Genomic DNA, 19334 nt, shown 5'->3' with positions numbered 1-19334 from the left:
GAAGAAATGAAGAATTTCAGATATTGCTGATGCTATAAAATGGGGCAGCCCTGTGAGAAGCCATATACATCTCTTCAGAAAGATTTACTGTAGTCCCCATTGATCCAGTGACTCCAGAACAAGAAGTAGGTGTCCACAGAGAAGTTAGGGCAAATCATGTTTGTAGTGGTACTCCACAGAGCTATCCTGAAGTAGGAACTATCCAGATGTCCATTAGTCAAGTACAGTGTAGTCCAGCCCTTCCATGGTCTAGGGTGATAATACATGCCACCATTTGGTCTTGACCTAGTCAGACTTATTTTATACAAAATATCCTTGACAGAATCCCCTTACATGGAGAAAAGTCTCACTTTGTATCCTGGTTATAGAGATTTACTACTTGCCTGGGCTCATAGCTTTGGTTACAAAGCCACACAGGCTGTGGAAAATGGAGGGCCTATTGGAAGATGCTGCTAACTTTGGAGTCCCTGAGAAGCAGTGAACAAGAGCCAGGATCCTGCTTGTCCACTCCAATCCCATGATCCTATTTGCCTTTGCTAGCAACCAAGCCTACTGTGCACAGCCTTGGGAACTTGCTAAGCAGGCTTGGATAACAAGCCCTAGCCCCATATTTCCATCCTTTGTTTATTAGGGGAAAGCATTTGTTTTATTGACATGTCTATAGGCTATGCCTACTATTTTCCTATCACAGTCATGGATTTTTCCTTTATTTTTTGAAAAATTTATGCAGTTATGTATGTGAGTACACTAGCTCTCTCTTCAGATACACCAGAGTAGGGCATCTGATTTTACTAAAGATGATTTATAAGCTACCATGAGGTTCTTGGGATTTGAACTCAGGACTTCCAGAAGACAAGGCAGTGCACTTAGAGGCTGAGCCATCTCTCCAGGATTTTGTTCAATTCAAGGGTTTATTTCTTATGCCTCTATACTATCCTGGATGGCCTCTTATGCTATCATGAATTGGGAAATCAAAATGTTTCTGCAATGAACTACACTTGTATGTGTGAACATGTACTTGTGTGTGTTCAGTAATGTGTGTGTCTGTCTCTTCCTCTCTGTGTGATTGCGGTGTGTGTGTGTGTGTGTGTGTGTGTGTGTGTGTGTGTGTGTCCATGGCCTGGCTGAAACAATGGAGCATCATTTTGCTGTCTCTGAGATGAGGAACTAGGACAGGATAGCAGGAGCCAAGGAGATTTCCTTTACCTGTCTAACTGCATTTTTGGGTCTCAGTCCTTCCACATGACTCTCTCCTCAGACATCTAGGAACAGCTCAGAACATTGTTCTGATCCATCTTTAAAGAACTCCTGTCTATGAAACATTTGTAATCCACAGAATTTGTGTCAATTGTGTATACTTTCTTCCCTTTTGAACTCTCTGGTATGACCTGAGGCGATTGTCCCTTAAGTCATCCCACAGATAATACTATAGTATCTATACACAGAGCATGGGTATCCTTCTTCCTTCATGAATATTCATTTTAGAGTTCAAGGCTTATCCTTGGGAAGATTTATGTGTAGCACACTTGCTGATTATAGTATCTCTTCAGTGAGCATGAATTTCCTGTGAGATGGTTTCTCTGGGGATTCACAGATGGTGGGGCTCAAAAGTAGAACCATGCAGGTTCCTGCACTCCAGATATAATAAGAGCCTTCACTTCAATAATAATTAGGGTCCCTAGATATTCCCTAGTATATTCCTCCTCCTCCTCTTTTTCATCCTCCTCCTCTTCTTCTTCCTCCTCTTCCTTCTCTTCCTTCTCCTCCTCCTCCTATTCCTCCTCTTCTTCCTATTCCTCTTCCTCCTTCTCCTCCTCCTATTCCTCTTCTTCCTCCCATTCTTCTTTCTCCTCCTCTTCTTCCTCTTACTTCTCCTCCTCTTCCTCCTCTGCCTTTTTTCTATCTCTGTCTTTATATCTATCTATTCCTGTCTCTCTTCTCTCTTCTCCTTGTGGTCCCTGCCTCTGACACCTTCCTACTCCCACAACCCAGTAACTCAAACTCAACCTCCTTCTATTCCCTGAAGTTATTCACTGTGACAAGTTTTATTTAATGAATAGTTTTAAATTGGTGAGCATGGTTTACACATCAAAGGCAGGTATACATGAGGATCTGCTCATCTTGGAGCAACCAGGTCTTGGGGCAGAACTTAGAATTTCAGCTGCACCTGACCAACCCCCCTAAACATATGCATTATTAATACTTAGGTGGTTTTGTGTTTAAAACTAAAACATGAAATGGGAAGCTAAGGTGCTATGAGAATTCAGAAAAGCTGCTGAAAAGAGGTCTGTGTTGGTGTGTGTAAGCAATCCTCTCTTTGGAATGTGAAGGCCCTGAGCAAGCAGAAATGCATGGAAATGAACAGATGCTACCTAAAGTAGAATGAAGGCCAAACATGACTATTGCCAGGACATCATCAGCAATGACAGAAAGCAGATTCCGATGGGACTTCTTAGTGCCTGCATGTTATGGATAAGTGGTACAGCATGATGCCTTGGGTTCACATCCCCAGAAAAAAGAACAGAAAGAAAAAAGGAGGGGAAGGAAGGAGAGGGAGAGATGAAAGAAGGGGAGATGGGGGAGGAAGATATGTGTTATTACAGCTAGGTTGGTTTTTCAGTTATGGCAAATATTTAACTACTTCTCTGTGATTAAAAACAAAATCAGATTGTGTCAGGGTCAGGAGACCTGTGTTGGAGCTAAGCAGTACCCCAACTAGCTATTTTTAATTTTAATGCTTTAACCACACTAACGTATATCTCAATGAACTCCATGTGCCATCAGCAAATGAAACAAAATGTATCGATCATGTTCAGTCTCTCTTTATCTGGGCCCTCCCAACATAATCAGTCTCAGTAGTGTCTTCTCTACTTTTCCTTTTATACCATATTACTCCATTCACCTCTAAAATGGCATCCAACACTCTACAGGGGTCCAGAAATTATCCTTCAAAGGCACATGGATTCATCATGTTGGGAAGCCACTGACCTAGAACACCACATGAAAAACAATACTCTGGTTGGAGACCCAGCTCCGATGCTGAATTACAGATGTTTCCTACCACCTTGGGGGTTACAGTTTCTGGACTGTGAGTTGAATCTGCAGAACTGCATGGTGAGAGGAGAGAAGTCTCTGGAGTTGGAGCTATAGGTTTATTTTGAGACCCTCTCAACACTTGCTTCTTGTGACTGCCACACTGAGTTGTCATCTGACCCCCTCATGCATACAGTAACATTCACCCACATGCCTGCAATAAATAAATAAACGTGATAAAAGTATTTGAGTGCAGTTTGGGTGTACAGACTTAGTTGTAGGACCTAATTTATTTAACCTTCTGGTGTATCAACTTTATTATGAAGATTCTGGCCAGCAAAGGAGACCCTGAAGGACAAGCTGGGTGCTGGGAACTGGAACCTTTTCCCTGTGGTTGTGAGCCTTAGCTCACTAACTAGAAGTTTCTCTAACCCTCCTTTTAATGTTTTTTTTTTTTCCATCCTTAGAAATAAAAGCTGCAAGACTCTATCTTACTACAAGGTGTCAGACAAGGGTAACTTATTCTTCAAAGGCCTTTTACACTCTGATGAAAGTCAGGGAATTCAAAAATTATATAAGAAGCATTAAAATATGCAGAACAGTGGTGCGTAGAAAATCTGTTTGATCCCAGCACTCAGGAGGCAGAAGCAGACTGATGTAAGAAAGAGGGGACATTTGGGCCCAGGGTCACATTAAAAACAAGACCCAGACCTACCTTGGGAGTTACAGTGTTTGCAGTCTGAGTTGAATCTGCAGAACTCTGTAGAAGGGTCCCTGAATTCGGATCTAATGGTTTATTTTGAAATCCTCTCCACCCTTGCTGCTTGTGACTGCCACACCGAGTTATCATCTGACCTCCACTTGGGTATCAATATTTTTTCACCTACCTAAAATAAATAAATAAATAAATAAATAAATAAATAGCGAGATCTAAGCTAATCAAAGCTAATGATGACACTGTCCAAAATAAATAAAATGATACAAAATTAAATAGTTAAAAAAATCAGCATTTGGCACTGTGTGGAAACAAGGATAATCATGGAAAACGTTGATGGGAGTTTATTTTCTTTACATTTCCTAATCAGCCTAGTCTGGGAATGCTGTGCATGAAATTCCTGAGATGCTGTTATTGAGATCTCAGTCAGTAATTTCCGAGGACGGCTTCATTTCAGAGGAGTAGATTCCCCATTGACACTTTCTCTACTTCCTCCTTCTGAAATTTTCACCTTATTGACAGCAACATTTTTTTTTTTTTTTTTTTTTTTTTTGGTTCGTAATTCTTGAGTGCTCTGGGAAGCTGTCCTTAATAGAAGAGATTGGAAGGTGAGATGGGAAGGAGTAAATCTGGTGTAAAAGTCACTCACTAACTCAGATTCATTCTTTGACTGTGCTAACAGTTCTCTGGGAAACTGCTACATGTCTGGACACCAAGCACATGTTAGCTGCAGAGCAGTTGGTCTCCAAGTGTGATCTAGGATTAGTACAGTATCACCCGGCAACCTGCAAAATGCACAACTGCAGATTTCTTCCAGACCTGATCCCGGAATGGAACATGTCCCAGGAGTCAGTAGGTTTCCAGTGATCCCTCCAGTTAATTCTGAGTTCTCCTGCCTTGAGATGGATCACTACTGGGGACCCCTGCCGGCAGTTGCTGGCAGTTGGCACTGTGGGCGCCCACACGCACGCGCAGAGGTTGAGGGGCTGGGTCTGCGGAGCAGGCTATGCTCTGCAGTGAGGATCAGGCTCAGCATGAGACTGTTAGTCTGGCCACCAAGTGCCTTGCTTTGGATCCCACGGAGACGTGAGTGAGTCCCAAGTCTCTTTCCCAGGCCCCATGCAACCTGCCTTTATAGGCCTCAGGAATCTGCTGCGCGCCTAGGAGGGGTGAGGCTGGTCTCAGGAGTGGGCAAGGGGGCAGAGGTGCTCAGGGCAACCCAGCTCTGAGCGCCCCTAAGGCTCCTACTAGCACTTAGAGAGCTCTCCAAGGTGTTATGGGTCTGGCATAGAGCATAGGGTGCTGGTCAACTTTGCAGTCAGATTGAGTTCCACCACTAACGTTTGCCAACTTGGCAGTTTGCACAAGTTTGCCTCCCTGGATGAATGACTGGTACATCATCCTGCTGTTTGGGCTGGTCTCTTAGTGGAATTTTTTTCATTTGAAGTCCTTGGAACCCAGGTCTTACTCTTTTGGGATCTGGGTAGGATTCTGGTTTTCTTTAACATAGTCAAAGCTTTTAAGTAAGGAATTCAGGTGAAAGCAACTAAAGGCATTTGTAGTGCTGGAATTGAAGTCCACTTCAAGTTGGGTTATGCTGTTTCCTTGGTGTGGGGCATGCATCCATATCTCAATATTAAATCAAGGCAATGTATTTAATATTAACGTTAAGCACTTGAGTAAGTAATGCTTTAAGAATCAGTACTGTGTAGAACACTTCCCCTTTTCCAGTAATTAACTGTGGCAAAGCAAAAATACATTTGAAAGACTTATGGGACATGCCCTGCAAACCACAATGTCTTCCAGTCATTGGGTTTCTTGGATTATAAATTCTTGGCCAGACACATGAATCTGTTGGGCTGTGTCAGTATTTAGTAGGAACACCCAGCCATCCTATTCCAGCAAAACAGAATTCAGTGTTTAATGGGTAAGAAGCCTAGCGAGTGTTAGTTCAAATCCTTTAGTTCTTGACATCTCTGCACTATGCTGTGTCCTGCTGGGTTTGCTGTGCAGCCTGGTGAAACCTTCTCTCCTGTAGGACTTCAATGATAGGTTTAGCTACTGTCTAGTAGAAGAAGGCATGTTTTATTTAAGTGGTACTTAGGTTTCCCAGTTTGGGGCACACAGTCAACAGTCTCCCTAGCTGACATGGGTTCTATTCCTTAGTGATGTTCCTCAGCATGGTTCCATGCAGACAAATGGCTGGGCATCTCTTCTGGGCCACTCTGGCCTTCCACCCACAGTCTCTAGGTAGTGGCTTTCTGTCAGCAAGCACCAACAACTCGCTGCATGTCACCATCTGTCTATAAAGTGTCATCCTTTAAGATGCATGGCATTACCACACAGTTCTTGCTGGAATCTTTGCCTGTCCTGAACCAAAAGGTTTTTGAGAACAGACATATCATTTGACTTTGTATTTGCCCTGTTTCTTATCATTGTTCAGTGTGGTTAAGGAATTAACAGTGAACAGCAATATATTTATGCATCACTGTCTGCCAGCTTGAACCACCAGACTAAAATACACTCTAATCTTAGAGTAAACTGTTTCTTATACTTTAGTACAATGCATGCTACTCGATTCCTAGGTACCTCATATCAACCTACTCTATAATATTGGTTAAAGTCAGCAAATGCCATGAAGTAATGCATCTTGAAGACAGACTGTAAGCCCCTCACAAGCAGGCTTGAACTCTCCTTCTCTTTCTCCTCTTTAATGTCTATGTAGTAATCAGCCTTCTAAGAACTTGTTGAATGGCATAGATTTTACCCAAGAAATCTTTCAAATGGCAATGACAATACACAACACAAACAATCAGACAAACAAACAAAAAAGAGGAAGGTATTAACTATGTAACTGAGTGAGCAGTGACCTGGCCTTGGGTGCTTAAACTATTGCCAGCAGGATTTGTCACTTGTCCTTTTTTATTTCTTGTTTGGCTTTTCTGTGTTTGCTTTCTTCTGTTCACAGGAAGACATCTTCTGTCTTACACGGGGCGGCATCCTAACTTAGCAAACATGTAAAGGGTATCACTTCACTCTCTTCCAATGGAGATGATAGCAGAAGAGGACTGTAACTTGCCAACTAGATTTGGCTGCCATCCCTAAGCAACTCAGTGTGATCACAGGAATTAACTCTGAATGGGCAAGGTTGTGTCTTCTGCCTGTTTGTATACCCAGAGGATGGCTGTTACATGGGCGAATCAAAACACCTTTGTGTATCTTACATTCCAAAGCAACACTTAGAACCACAAATATTTTGTGTGGTAGGGCTTTTAAAAATCCACATATGTAACATATAAATATAATGATTTATATAAGCAAAATAAGATATCTTGCATAGAAGATAAAATTTTTAGGAAGCTCATTCAGTGTTTGTCTATGCTTCATATACATCTGCTTAGCGTGAAGATGATTTACTATAAATACAATAACTTCATGTCAGATGTGGTGGTGCACGTTTTTTATCCCAACACTCGGGAGACAGAGACAAGTGGATCTCTGAGTGTGAAGTCGGCTATCCATAGCAAGTTCCAAGTCAACAAGGACTATGTACTGAGACCCTACTACAGAAATGTAGGAATAGAATACATTTACTATGCCTGAAATTTCCATGCAAACCCTCATGTGAGGTCCACTTGTGTTTCCATAAAGAGACTCCAGTTTTACACTTTGGAGAATTTCAACACTGTGAGTTTTCACATGAGAGATGCTCAACCTATAGTCTCCTCCTGAATGTTCCAAGATAGGCAACTCCGGAATTCCCAGAGCACCTTAATAAGAAAAAAAAAAACAATACTGCTGTCAGGGAAAGGCTGACCTTTAAAATGTGTAAATATTCTAAGTATTATAATCTACTCCTGAAAATAATTTTCCACTCAATAAGGCATCACAGGTGATCCAAAATCTCCAAGTATTTGAAATATTTGTCAGCAACCTACCTCTTGTGTAGTTAAAGTTTTTTTCTTTATTGGACAAGGTACAGATTGGAGGTATAACCTTTGACAAGTGAATTAGAACTCTTTAAAAACAATGGAGACTATAACATCCTGTTTGACATGCATAAGATGTGCAAAGCCAAGACTGGATTAGGCTCTATGAAGCTCTTAAGTAATATTATTTTTTCGTTTGGGGAAATTTTTAACAAGCTCCTCTCCAAAGGGTTGACAGAGAAAGTGGGCTTGTCGGTGACTAAACACAACTCAATACCCCATCGTCAATAGATGACCAGCCACTTTTCCAACATGGCTTATCCAAAGAACACTCTGGCATTGCAGCCTTTTGGCCCTTGAAGCAACTATTGGGATTCAGCTACATGATTGTATCTCTTCCCTTTGCTACCTTCAAGAACGTTTCAACATACAAACCAGTTCACTTTTGTTTCAGATTCCATCATTAAAGTGGAAGCCTAGGAAACATTATCTTTCTGAAGTTCTCTATCAGCTGCCTGGAGCCTTGATGATAGCATCATTATGAGAAACTGAAAAATGCAATCCTAATTCCATTTACCTTTAAGGGGAGCAGGCTTTTGTCTAACTGAGAACCTGGAATAAATTCTTCCTGAAGAAAAAAGGAACAGCTAATCCTTTCTGTTTCATATAAATAACAGGTCATTCATTGAACAAATAATGGATATTTAGTGAACTGGTTGAAGGCTAGTTAAATGTGTAGCTTATTCACTATTTGAATCTTCATTGTGTTTTTCCTACTCTAGTTCTCAAGTGAATAAATATTTTATGTTGTTCCTTCAAACAAAAGGACTGTAGGTGGACAATGGTGGTGCATGCCTTTAATCCCAGCACTTGAGAGAGACACAGGCAGATCTCTGAGGTTGAAGCCAGCCTGCTCTACACAGAAAGGTCCAGGGCAGCCAGGAATACATAGAGAATAGAAGCCCTGTCTCAAAAACAAACCAACAATAAAACAATAGTATCATAGATGGAACAGACTTTAATTTTCTTTTTTTAGGTGGCTCAAGCCAGACTATTTTCTAGCATTCATGGAGATCAGTAAAGATATTACAATCCCAGAACAACTGTGGAAAATGAAGCCACAGCAGAACCTAGAAGATGACAGTGACTCGGTAAAATAATGCCTATAAATGCTAATGATTAAAATCTATATACTTCAACTTTATGCTGAATCTCTTAGTGTTGAGAGGGGCACTCCATTCTAATCTGCTGATCTCTGTGCTCGGATGCCTGTAGCTGAAGCTGTATGGTAAAATTGAGGTGACTTGATCAATTATCAGGGCTTAGTTGTATAAACTTCAGGGGTCCTGTAAAACCCTGGGTCTTGTATTTCTAAGAATGAAGTGGACCAGACCATCTCCAGAGCCTTTTGAGTCCTTTAGAACACCTCTGCTTCTAAGCAATGAGGAGGAGAGCCCAAACATCAGACAGCAGTGGAAGCTTCTGCTCCAGCACACTTGGAGCTATGAAAAGGAAGACTTAAATAAATAAGTGGTTCAAAAAGGAACAAAATAGGAAACACTCTGTGGTCTTTATTTGAGTCTTTACATTTTTTATTTCTGCTTATCCACTGTGGAAACAACAAATTATTCAACACACTTTTCTTTTTAATTGCTGACTAGCATAAAACACGGCAGACAGAGAAGTATTAACTTGTTGGGAAGCAGATTGTGTCTGCAGGAGTTCACTAAATAGTTAAATAGATTTTCCTAAACTTTCTGAACATTAATTAATCACTTTTAGAAATATAAAATCAAAGAGCAAGACTATACAATGAAATTCATACTTTCTTTTTTTTTTTTTTAAAAATCACCCTGTTATTCCTGCCGTTCTCATATAAACCTCAAGCATATAATAAAATTCATATATTTCTGTAGTAGGATTGACTATTATTCCAAATCCTTTCCATTTTAATTAATAAATTCACTGCTACTTCTCTGCATGATTGCCACCTTTGATCCTTGTCATATTGATACTATGTGGCTGAGAAGTTGGCCAAGTACAACACAATCTGTTTTGAAAGGATTTACATGATTTTCTGCTTCTACACCTGAGAGGTTAGGTCACATTGTACCATTGATTCAGTATTCTCAGCTCGAAAAGCAGTTGTTACAGATAACAATGCCAAAACAGTCCTTCGTGAACTTTATGGAGACATTTAAATTGAGGTTTCAAAGGATGTGAGGCCTTTCCATCTCTTATCCATCCTACTGAGTCTTGGGTATAGTATAAATACAAGATCATATCCCCAAAGCCAACATCCCCGGGCCTGGAACTGGGAACCAAGGAAGGTAGATACTGGACAAGTGATGGCAAGTGGAACTACACAGCAGCAATCCAATGTCCCTGTTGAATGTTTCTCAAGATGCCTACATTGTCTGATTGTATTGGAGAAAGGGAAAATGTGGGATTTTATCTTTTGAAGAAGAGACCTGAACTTTACAATTTGATATTCCTCTGGACCTGAACTCCTTCCTATATTGCCAAGAACAAGGGACTTTAAATTGCAAAAAATGGAATTGTGAAATACATCTCTGAATATACTGAAATAATGTCTCCTCTCAATGCATGTGGACAATAAGAACATATAATCCAACTTGCACAAAATGAAAAGTTCAGGAGAATGATTTTTGCCTGTGGAAAAGAGGACAACCTGGAGAACTGGACTGTGGTACATGAATAGAGCACAGGGGTATATTTATCATGGAGAAGAATCTCCCTTAAGCAAGGACCCTAGAGCTTTAGGTCCTAACAAAGATGAGCTGCCCATGCCAAGGCCCTAACCAACTCTTCCCATCCAAAGTGCTTGCCTTGTAATGAAGCAGAGAGAAATCTCTAGCTTTGAAAGGAGAACTTGCCAAAGTGTATCCCATGAGTCAAAGGAGAGACTCGGGAAAGGGCACCTCAGAAACTGATCAATGTGGGGCAAGTTGGTTAGCAGGTAGGCCACGGCACTTTCAAGTGACATAATCAGTAGTCACTTCCCTGGACAATCTCTTGTATCCAGGAGAACTGTCGGATCTTCTGTGAGGTCACTAGTGTTGTGGTGGCACCAAGTGCCTGTGTGGTATTTCTTCAGATCCTCTGGGTTCACAAGCAGTCATGTTTTGCATGCTGCTCAGGCTATTTTACAGGGACAATGCAGTACAGCCAGAGTCCAAACCTAGGCAGAAGGCATTCTGTAAAGCAGGATGAAGGAGATGGCCCTGGGGAAGATACATTGAGTCCTGAGCAGTGCATGAGGAAGGTTCCTGGTGGAGGGGACCTTGAGCAGGTCCTTACAGGAGAAGGGCTTAGCATCTGGCGCCTTGACATTCTTCACTGGCAGACCCAGAGTTGAGAATTTCTGATTATTAGTTTGGCAGAGATCCAGGAATTAACAAGCCTGCAGCTGCTTTGCTGAGAGATCTGAATTTCCTGCTGAGTGGCAAAGGATGCCAGGAGAAAGTTCTGTGAGAATAACAAAGCCTTGCTCTCAGGATAGAGTGCTGAAGCATTTCATCCTCAATAGATTCCTGTAGGTTACATGAATATGTGATGCCAAGAACAGAGAGGGATAATCCCCTTGTCAAGTATCAAGGTCTCAGAGACTCTGGTCTCAAACACACATGATGTGGGATGAATTACAGTCTGGGATAAGTGTAGTAGTGTGTGGTTTCTCATCATGCATTTAAGAAGCAAGGATAGGTGTTGGCTTGTGGGAGATGATTGGTGCTGGTGTTTATGGTCGATCTTTTTTGTGCTAAGAAATACAGACTACATCTTCAGACATAAACTTACAATACCCTCAATTTCTTCTTGACTGGGAAAGCTTAAGCACTTCAGGGTTAGTGGGACTGCAGTAGGGACTGAGCCCTATGTTTAGTGATGGTGGTTGGGAGCAGGGACATAGGTGAGGAGTCCAGCTTGAAGATAGCTTTCCTGCTCTTTCAGGAATTCGCTGTGTCTCTAGAATTCCCTCTTCCTCAGGCTTCTGTGTGGGAGTAAGTATGGTTTCTCCTTTTCCTGTCGTATTTTCCCTACAAGTTTCCTTGTGTTTCTCTACCTGAAGGGTCTGTTGGGAAAGAGTCTTCCCAAGCCTACACCATCAGTGAGCAGGAGCAGAGAATGAAGAAGTTGGAGAAGCTCAAAAGGGACCTTGAAAGGATGAAGAATGAGAGAGATGAACTCCGAGGAATCCTGGCACATTATACTGACAAGGATTTGAAAGACAGGTATTTATTATGCTTAGTTCTCAGCTGACTATCTTGGGCCTACTCTGTTGACCTCAGATTTCTTCATATCATAGTAGGCTACAATTCCAGGCTGTCCTCATGTCTTAATTCATTTTGCTGATTGGATTTTAGATGCAGAAATTGAAGTTCAGAGAAGAGTGAGATGGGGTCATAGGCTATTTTGATTCCTCCAAAGCAAATCAGATCCTTTGGCATGAATCACAGTCTTCAATTAACAGTAGTACTGGGTGAGCTCTCATCATGCATTTTAACAAGGCTGGACTGCTGTTGCTTTGTGAGAGAGATTAGCTACTGTGTGTTTATGGTGAATCATTTTTGTAATTTTCTGGAGCTGCTTTGAGTCCATTTAAGTCCTGTCAAGTGCCTGAAGGACCTGGTTCTACATGCTGCCCCTCAGTGACTGGATTTGCTACAAATCATCTGTTCATTATACACGAAAATATTGCCACATCACTGTATTTATTTGGGATTATGAGTTTGAGTGTGTCTCTGTGTGTGTAAGTGTGTGTGAGTCTCTCTCTCTCTCTCTCTCTCTCTCTCTCTCTCTGTGTGTGTGTGTGTGTGTGTGTGTCTGCACATGTGTTCCAGTTAAGATCCAGGGAGTCTGTGTAGTCTGATGGTGCCTGAGGATTTACCTGACTCATTTTCAGGTAATGATAGTGAGGAGGCCTTGGAGCCTCACTTGTAGCAGCAGAGTACATGACCTCTGTGCTCACCTCTGATGAGCATTGGAAACTCCTGATATAAGTAATAAACCCTTTCCCTGTAAATACTGATCATGTTCTTTAGTAATTGATGTAGCTATAGACACAAGGATTTAGAAATCCTTGTCTATAAACAGAAAAAGAGTCATCACAGGTTTAAGTTGGACCCAGGCCTGTGGCACAGGCTCCTGGAAAGTTCTTAGAGACCTAATCTATTTCTTCAAGCCCCCTTAGGGAGCTAAAGTAGGTCAGATTCATCTTTTAATTCTCTTACTCTACTGGCCCCAGACCACATATAACAAGTTTAATAAGCACCAAGAGGATCCAGTACAAAGGCGTCAGGATGTGGCATATATGGGCTGGGGTAGTCCATGATTCAACTTGAATTGATTTAATTCTTGAATCCTTAGTTCAGAAATTATTTGCTTTATGGTCCATGCCCTCCCACAGCATCAACTTTGAGACCATGATGCTGGAGATGCAACACGAACAGGTGATGACTGATCTCAAGAAAATTCCTCAGCAGGTCAGTGAGGCCTTGTACAAGTGCCAGGAGCTGATTCAAGAAAATCAACTTTACTGGTGAGTGGCTCACACTGTCGTTTCCACAGCACTAAGCACAGAATGTATCTGCCCATCATTGTCTTTGAAACAAAGTGAGGACTCTGGTTCCATACTGATTACTTCTCAACTGGAAGCTTGCCTCCCTCAAAGGATGGCTCTAGGATATTGATCACTTGGACTCATTTTAATCAAGCCTGATGAGTCAGTGAGCCCCTCCAATCATTATCCTTCCCAAATCAGTATGCTCTATATAGAAAAGATGTGCACCTTGATGGAGACATCAATCTACCTTGAGTTTCTGGGGCGCTGAAAACAGATATATAGATCTGGTTTGCATGAGACACATAGGAAGATGTGTACCTGTTGGGTCTGCTCTCCTCTCCTAGAGAAGGTTTCCACTGTCTCTACTCACAGGTGGTTTTCTATTACCAATGACATATATGCAGTCGTGGGGCCCATGTCCTCTTCTGGGAGATACATGATTCCCTGTTGGTGTCAGGTTTTCAAAATTACCTTGAGTCTTCTGGAATGTTGATGTCTTCTCAATTTGACCTTCCCATATGTGATGTCCCATGGCTACTCTCATCTGTAGTCTGGGGCTGTTTGGGGATCAGGGCCCATAATGAGACGGGATGGTACTTGGAGAAGTGGGAGAAAGATAGACACTGCCTGGGAATCACCATTTCTTCTCTGTGGTTCAGCATCAGGAACTGTCACCTCCTTACAGAATCTTTTCATATGAAGAAGCAAGTAAAAATTCTGTGGAATGAGTACAGAGAGCTGCTTAGGGAGTAGATTGCACTGGATGTGTGTTCTAAGGAAACAAAGAGGCTATGTGTTGAGGCCAGCACGAACATATATGAGAAATACACCAAGCAGCAGCAGGTAGGATGCATCAAGGATGATCAGGGGCAGGTTGCCCTCATGTCTAACCATAAACACAGTCAAGCCCAGATAACTGTCCTTCACCTTGTCCAGGCATTCTCAAATATCTTATCCAGTTGTTCATTTCAGTGATCATTTACAAGACGTTCTGTGGAGTTATACTTTTTCAAGAAGCTGGAAGATTGTCAAGCAAACCCTCCTACTCAACTACAAGCTTCAGTTCATTAAGACAGATAGGGTGAACACACACTACATACAAACATGCAATTGTTCTAGATGGGCTCTATGTGGCTGCCTCCATTGTAGTAGCACAGAACATTGAGTGATGAAGTCAGGGCCTGTAGCACATTTGCTTTGGACCCATGGCTCCAGCTGCATATGTAGGGGACGATGGCCTTGTGAGACATAGGTGGAAGAGGAGGTCTTTGGTCCCATGAAAGCTGGATGCCCCAGTGTGAGACAATTCAAGGGCAGGTAGGGTACTGGGAGGGAGTCAGTGGGAGCACATCCTCATTGGAGGAGGAGGGTAGACTGGATCAGGTGTTTCTTGGTGGGGGCAATGAACGAAGGGGATAGCATCTGAAAGTAATAAAATATCTAAAAAAATTGTTTTTAAAAAAGAGGTGGGGGTGGGGACTTGTATCTTTACTCTCCCTCAACCCTTGCATTATAAGATGGTCTCTTAACCCAACCTAGATCTTGGTTCACACTAACAAAGCCTGAGGAGCAGCTGGTCAGTCCTGGTTTCTGTCAGTGTCGCTAGAGTTCTTTCCTGGAGCTTGTATTCAGGAGCTGACTGGATGAACAGGGATGTCTGAAAGACTTCTCTCAGGCTGAGGGTTGGGGTGAGAGATGTGAGGCTTCAAGAAAAAAATTTCTCTGACTCCCTCAACCTACTCTGCATAAGCTACTAAATTTTTTAGTCCTCATGGGATAGATTACAGAGTCCTGGGTCTCAAATGAAACATCAGATTTTCACAGTCTGCATTCAATGGTTCCTCCAGCATTGTGGTCTCATTATGCTTTCCCGCTCACTTATGTTGTGTGGGGGGAGAAGGTCATATGCATGTGTGTGCCAATATGTATGTTGATGGGTATGTTGAGAGACCAGATATATACATATGGTTTTGATCAGTCTTTCTGCAACAAAGCCCAGGACTGTCACTGATTCTGAGCCTTCCTATTTTGGTTAAGCTCTGACCAGCATCTCTAAATCTTCTGTTACCTCCCAGGCAGAGCTCCTAGAATTATTTTGTCTCAAGTAATTGCCATGCTACAAGGTTTAATTACCACAGAGAGGAAGAACATTTTTACATATTTCATTTTTTGGGGGTGGGTTTCTTGTTGCTTTTGTAAGAAAACAATTTATTAACATGGAAGAAGAAGATGCAGTCTGTTCCAGGTGTCAGATACATAAATTGGCCCAATGTGCCTTCTCATGAGCTCTCTTGTCATTTGGCCGAAATCAGCAGGGAAAGGAGGAGGGTGTTTGTGGGCTATGATGGGTCTTACCCAAGACACCTAGACTCCACATAACCCACAGGTCAGTTATTCAAACCTATAATACTTTATCAAACAAACAGAACCCATTTTGCCAACACTTAAAAGTGAATAATTTCATGTTTAGCCCAGCCCACCTTTCTCATATCTTACCATGTGACCTCAGATTCCCCTTTCCCAGTCCTTCCTTCATTCATTACAACTTCCTAACCCTGGGTTTGGAGGCCCACCCATGTGAGGAACAACCACGGAAGACATGGTACTCTTAGAACCAGAGCGGGATATGGGGCACAAAGGGGTGCTGGACAACAGCTAGCTGCACACATGAGACAAAAGGTGGCCCCAAGGTGGTCCTATTCAAAGGAAACTTATGGACCTGAACAACAGCCTCTTGTTATAACATGGGCCTTTGGGTCTCTCCACAGCATCAGTGTCAGTTCAGTTTGCATCAAGGAAACATCAAACACAGCAGCAGGTCTTCATGCTGCTCCACCTAGCTCAATAGAACAAAAGGAGATAAATTATGGTGTAAAGTCAGATTGTCAGCCATTGGTAGTGGAAAATCTATTTATCACAATTGAAACTATTTATAGAGGGAAATCTATTTAGCCATATTGAAACCATTTGTAGGAAAACCAAACACTGTGGTACATGGAGGTGAGTAGGAGGCTTCTGTGTCAAATCCATGAGTCTGAGAGTAACAAGTCCGGCTAATAGTCTGTGTCCCCTCTCTGCTCTTGGTGGATAGTGACTGCTTTGTGGAAGGTCAGGTGGCTCATTGCATCTTCTCAGCATCCTAGTTTGTTTTCCTCATTACCTCCTAACATTTTCTTTCCAACATTGCCTAAGCTTGACTCAGTTATCCTTGGTTCTGTAGTTTGTGCTACGTATTACTCTGTGAAAGACTGAGCTGCTTGGTGTTACATCTGCATCGAGTGGAAGGTCCATACCTATGGTGAGGTGCTAGAACAGGGCTGCCTCAGACAGCCCTTAGGCTCCTGGTAGTCTAAAGCACTCACTCTGTGTTCTGTCTGTAGCACTCTGTAAAGGCTGTCATTCAAAAGTGATTTGCTTTGATTTAAAATAATTCTCAAGGAGGGCTGGAAGAAATGAGGAACTTCAGACATTGCCGATGGTGTAGCCTTGTGAGAATCCATGTACAACTCTTCAGAAAGTTGAACTGTAGTCCCCATTGACCCAGTGACTCCAGAACAAGAAGTAGGTGTCCACAGAGAAATTGGGGCAAATCATGGTTGTAGTGTTACTCCACAGAGCTGTTCTGAAGTAGAAACTCTGCAGATGTCCATCAGTCAAGGAGTGAACAAGTACACAGTAGTCCAGCCCTTCCAAGGACTATTGTCTAGGGTGATAATTCCTGCCACCATTTGGTCTTGAACTAGTCAGACTTATTTTCCACAAAACATCCCTGACAGAATCTCCTTACATGAAGAAAAGTCTCACTTTCCATCCTGGTTACAGAGATTTCCTAGTTGCCTGGGCTTATAGCTTTGTTTACAAATCTACACAGGCTGTGGGAAATTGAGGGCCTGTTGGAAGATACTGCTAACTTTGGAGTCTCTGAGAAACAGTGAGCAAGAGCCAGGAACCTGCTTGTTCACACCGATCCCATGATCCTATGTGCCTTTGCTATGAACTAAGCTGACTGTTCACAGCCTTGGGAACTTGCTAAGCAGGCTAGGCTACCAGGCCAAAACCCCATATTTCCATCTTTTGTTTATTAGGGGAAAGCATTTATTTTATTATGCTGTCTATAAGCTATACCTACTATGTTCTTGTCCCATTCAAGGATTTTTTTCTGTTTAATTTATTCAGTTTATGTATGTGAGTACACTGTCTTTCTCTTCAGATACACCAGAAGAGGGCATCTGATTTTAGTAAGATGGTTTGAAAGCTACCATGCGGTTTTTGAAACTGGACTGAGGACTTCCAGAAGACAAATCAGTGCTGAGATATCTAATGGCTGAGATATCTCTCCAGGCTTTTGACAATTCAAGGGTTTATTTCTTATATCTTTATAGTATCCTTTATGATCTCTTATGCTATCATGAACTGGGAAAATCAAAATGTTTCTACAATTAAATACACTTGTATGTGTCAACATGTCCTTGTGTGTTCAGGAGTGTGTGTGTGTGTGTGTGTGTGTGTGTGTGTGTGTGTGTGTGTGTCCATGGCCTGGATGAAACAATGCAGCATCAGTTTGCTGTCTCTGAGATGAGGTACTAGGATGGGATAGCAGGAGCCAAGGAGACTTCCTATACCTGTATAATTGCATTTTTGGGTCTCAGTCCTTCCACAGGACTTTCTCCCTCAGTCACCTAGGTGCAGCTCAGAATATTGTTCTGATCCAGTGTAAAAGAACTCCTGTCCATGATCATTCTTGTGATCCACAGAGTTTGTGTCGATTGTGTACGCTTTCTTCCCTTCTGAGCTCTCTGGTATGACCTGAGCCTATTGTCCCTTAAGTCACCCCACAAACAATACTACAGTAACTATAAACATAGCAGGAGTGTCCGTTTTCTTTCATAAATATTTTTTTAGTGTTCAAGGCTTTCCCTTGGGAAGATTTGCATGCAGCACACTTTTGCTGATTATAGTATCTCTTCAGTGAGCATGGATTTCCTGGGAGATGGTTTCTCTGGGGAGTCACAGATGCAGGGGTTCACAAGTAGAACCAGGCAGGTTCCTGCACTCCAGATATAATAAGAGCCTTCACTTCAATGGTGGCTAAGTTCCCTAGAAGGCCTCTGTATAGTGTTTGATTCAGACATTGCTACACAGTTATTTTCAATATAATATATATGTACCATTGGAGAAATGTGGTGTTTTATTTTAACTCCAGTACAGTGTGTAGTTCACACACTTTCAAGCCATTTTTTAAATCTGAGAAAAATTTCCAGGCCCAGGTGCTCTCTGCCCCTTCTTTGGGAATACAGGGAATGACCTTAGCTGAAAGTCATACTAGATTGTCCTGCTAAATAAAGCTGGTGTTTGCTAGATAGCTGACATAGCAGGTGCTCACCAGGCCTTTGTGTCTTTCTCCCCTAGGTCTGAAAAACTTTAACAGAAGGTCAAACTGGGCACAAACAAGGTCAAGATTTCCATCAGACACAAGTCTTCACCAGGAGCTTTGTGTGTTGAAAGCAAGTGAACCACCATTGCATCTCATCCCTATAACCATGGCAATCTTGGACTGCACGTTCTTCCTTTTGGGGGTTTCTATATGTCACAAGGCCTTTATTTTACCCACCCTCTGGTCCAGCAAGAGTGCATGTTTGGAAGGCTTCAGAGAAGTGCTGAGGGACATCAACATCTGCTGGTCATCCAGGAGGAGCCTGAGAGTGTAAATTTTGGCTTGTCCTAATGGGTCATCAAGGATAATTTTATAGAGATCAGTCAAGCGAATTTTAAAAACTTTGAGATACCATCTTCAACATGTCTCATGATTTGCCTTGGAAGGATTTGTCAATGAGCAAATCCTCCAACCCAATGAGGCATGCCCTCATTCATCTTGAAGAGATTATTACCATCGTTGACTGCCTTTGCACTATATTTCCAAGGCCAGCAACATGCTGTAAGTCTGTGCTGCAAAATCTGCAGCTAAAGAATGCTTCTTAGCTTAATTTTGGTTTTAAGCTTCTTAGCTTAGTTTTGGTTTTAGGTAGAGTTTTGATTGCTTTCAGTATATGGTTTCTTTGATTCATATGAAGTT

At 42.0% G+C, this 19334-nt stretch overlaps 1 pseudogene; it reads left to right on the top strand.

Moving 5' to 3' along the window:
* Positions 1 to 8744: 8744 nt before the first annotated feature.
* LOC117702799 (disks large homolog 5-like) lies at positions 8745 to 14014 on the top strand (annotated as a pseudogene).
* Positions 14015 to 19334: the final 5320 nt, after the last annotated feature.

Source organism: Arvicanthis niloticus, chromosome 2 (assembly GCF_011762505.2).
Source record: "Arvicanthis niloticus isolate mArvNil1 chromosome 2, mArvNil1.pat.X, whole genome shotgun sequence".
Classification (NCBI taxonomy): Eukaryota; Metazoa; Chordata; class Mammalia; order Rodentia; family Muridae; genus Arvicanthis; species Arvicanthis niloticus.
The sequence above is the reverse complement of the archived record's forward strand: the minus strand, read 5'-3'. Positions and strand labels throughout refer to the sequence as shown.